The 3265-nt window shown below is 42.2% G+C and overlaps 1 pseudogene; it reads right to left on the bottom strand.

The window, feature by feature from the left end:
* Window positions 1–1732: 1732 nt before the first annotated feature.
* Window positions 1733–2883, bottom strand: LOC147510027 (heat shock 70 kDa protein 1-like; annotated as a pseudogene).
* Between the last annotated feature and the right edge of the window lie 382 nt (window positions 2884–3265).

Below are 3265 nucleotides of genomic sequence, written 5' to 3' on the forward strand. Positions count from 1 at the left end.
TAGAGGAATGCAATATTACATAAATAAAAACAAATTAAAGGAATGCTATATTACATATCAAATAACAAATTAGAGGAATGCTATATACATTTACTTACCTTTTTCTCCACGATGATTAGCAATACTCATCCCCGCCTCGTTCGGTGGTTAAACTTCTTTTGCTTTCGCCGCGTTGATTGCACTTCGCTAAGATTCTTACAAATTAAAAAATAAAAATAAATACGTGTTATGTACTAGAGCTGTTTAAACCATTTCTTGAAATAATACTTTAGCTGGAAGTAGTTTTGAATGAGAAAAACATTCCTATACGCCCTTAAAGTGATTAACTCAAGAAGATAACTCGTACGTCTATAGGAACAATTACTGATATGGGATTGTAAAATGGCAGTGGGTTATACACTCAGAAAACCTCAATATCCAGCAGACATCCCAGAAAACCTCAAGGTAATAGCATAGTGAGATCATTGAATGCGGTATATAGCAAATAAAGAGAACAAGCATAACAGCCTAACGCGTGAATGCGGACGATAGCTTTCTTGTTCTCTCTCGTCCCCTAGTAGCTAGTTTTGAGTTCCCTTCCTCTAGTAGCTAGGCTGCTTCTAGTAGCTAGATTGTTTTGGTTTGGAGTGGGGTGGGACGATGTGATACTCAAGTATTCCCCTGTACTGGTACTCTTTCCCCGATCGAACAGGGGAGCAGGACCAGCAATGACAAATATGAAGATAGAGGGAAAGAGTACCGTCAAGAAGGTACTGCTTCAGGGGGTCCATCCAGCTCGGCTGCTGCTTAGGCCGAATGGGGGCCACAGTCAGCCTCTGGAGACTGATGCTGGGTAGCTCCTTATATTGGGTATACTCCGAGCTTCATGAGTTGTCAAGGTGGGTAGCCATTCGTTGTCATTCGGGGTGCCTATTGTCAAGTCGGGGAAGCTGGAATATCCTGAACTGTTGGAAGTGGGTAGAGAGCCCCTTAATCTGGTCAAGGTGGGTAGCCATTCGTTCGTCCTTGTACCTATATCAAATTTCAAGCACTTATGAAACCCACTGCTAGTCGACCATTTCATTTTGGCCTCATATTTTCATGCACTAGTAGTAACCCTATTCAAGTATTCAACCAAAAATTCCAGCTGCAAACACAGAAAATTCCAGCTGCAAACACAGAAAACACAGAAAATTCCAGCTGCAAACACAGAAAATTCCAGGATAAGATGACTATGGAGTTTGAAAACCTTTATCAAGGGAAGATGACTGTAGCACAATATGAAGCACGATTCGCAGAGTTATCTCGGTTTGCTACTCACTTAGTGGCAGACGAGGCACGAAAGGCAAAGAGGTTTGAAAGAGGGTTGAATCCTTCTATTCGAGGCAAGCTTGCAGTACTAAAGATCCGTACTTATTCAGAGATTATTGAACGAGCACTACTGGCAGAGCAAGAAATGGAAGACAGCCAGAAAATTAAGGAGAAGAATATCAATCGAGTGCAAACTACCAATCCGAACTCTAACAATCAACATCTAATGCAAAACAAGAAGCAAAGGACTTATGGGAATTCACGTATTATAATAACAACAATAATGGGAATGGGAAAAACTATAGTAGCAGTTCTGGGAATAAGTCAGATGTTCCGTTTGCATGTTACAAGTGTGGTGATCCTAATCATATGAAGAGAAATTGTCCCATTCTTGCAGCAGAGAGAGAAAAACAGCAAGTACCCACAACAACAACAACAAAAGTCACAGGGTGGGCAGTACAGAAACAATAATAGCAATGGACCGAAAACTCAAGGACGAGTATATGCATTGACTAGTGATGCTAATGCCTCGAATGCAGTTCTGGTTCTCAAATTTACCCAGCATGTTGTTGTCCCTGGTTCTGGTTCTCTCACCCTCGAATACCTGGATCAACACACCTGGCTGGTTGTCAGAGTATGTAGAGAAGACCTGTTCCTTCTTGGTGGGGATGGTTGTGTTCCTTGGGATCAAGGTAGTCATGACACCTCCGGCAGTTTCCAACCCAAGGGAAAGTGGAGTGACATCCAGTAGCAAAAGGTCTTGGACCTTCGTTACCCTCACCACTAAGAATAGCAGCTTGAACAGCGGCACCATAAGCAACAGCCTCATCAGGATTGATGCTCTTGCAGAGCTCCTTTCCATTAAAGAAATCCTGTAGAAGCTGCTGAACCTTGGGAATTCTAGTGGAACCACCAACAAGTACAGCATCATGGACAGTACTCTTGTCCATCTTAGCATCTCTCAAGCACTTCTCAACAGGCTCCATACACTTTCTGAACAAATCCATGTTGAGTTCCTCAAATCTGGCTCGGGTAATGGTGGTATAAAAAGTCGATACCCTCAAACAAGGAGTCAATTTCAATTGTGGTTTGAGCAGTGGATGAAAGAGTCCTCTTTGCCCTCTCACATGATGTCCTCAACCTCCTAAGAGCTCTAGGATTTCCACTGATGTCTTTCTTGTGCTTTCTCTTGAACTCTTGCACAAAGTGATTCACCATTCTGTTGTCAAAATCCTCCCTCCAAGATGGGTGTCACCAGCAGTTGCCTTAACTCCTAAAAAAAACCCTCTTCAATAGTAAGAAGAGAGACATCAAAAGTACCACCACCGAGATCAAAGATAAGCACATTCTTCTCACCAACACTTGTAGCCTTCTTATCAAGACCATAAGCAATAGCAGCAGCAGTTGGCTCATTAATGATAATAAGACATTAAGTCCAGCAATAACCCCAGCATCCTTAGTAGCTTGACGCTGGGAATCATTGAAGTAAGCTGGGACAGTAACAACTGCATTCTTAACTGTAGAACCAAGATAAGCCTCTGCAATCTCCCTCATCTTAATAAGAACCATTGAAGAAATTTCTTGGGTAGTAATTCAATGTATTGTCAGAAACCATATAAAACAGCATAAAACATTATCAGCATAAAACAACACTACCATTTGGAGGGAGGGAAACTTCAGTGCTGATGCTTTGGCTAAGGCAGGAGCATCTCTACAACCGCATGAAGCTACCTGGACAAATGGCAGACCTACATGGTTGGTCGCAGAAGTAGGAAGCACCTTTTGATAGGCTTTTTAGATTTGATTAATTGTATCCTACCCCCAAGTTTGTTGACAATGAGCTGGGAGTCACTGAAGACAGTTAGACTCGAGATGCCGAGCTCCCGAGCCATGTTAAGCCCAGAAGACTTTGTAATTATTCTGATCGTGTGTGCGTAGAAGTAAGGCCTAAGCTTCTTAACTGAGAACACTAATG

This window comes from Coptis chinensis, chromosome 3 (assembly GCF_015680905.1).
Source record: "Coptis chinensis isolate HL-2020 chromosome 3, ASM1568090v1, whole genome shotgun sequence".
In the NCBI taxonomy this organism is placed as follows: domain Eukaryota; kingdom Viridiplantae; phylum Streptophyta; class Magnoliopsida; order Ranunculales; family Ranunculaceae; genus Coptis; species Coptis chinensis.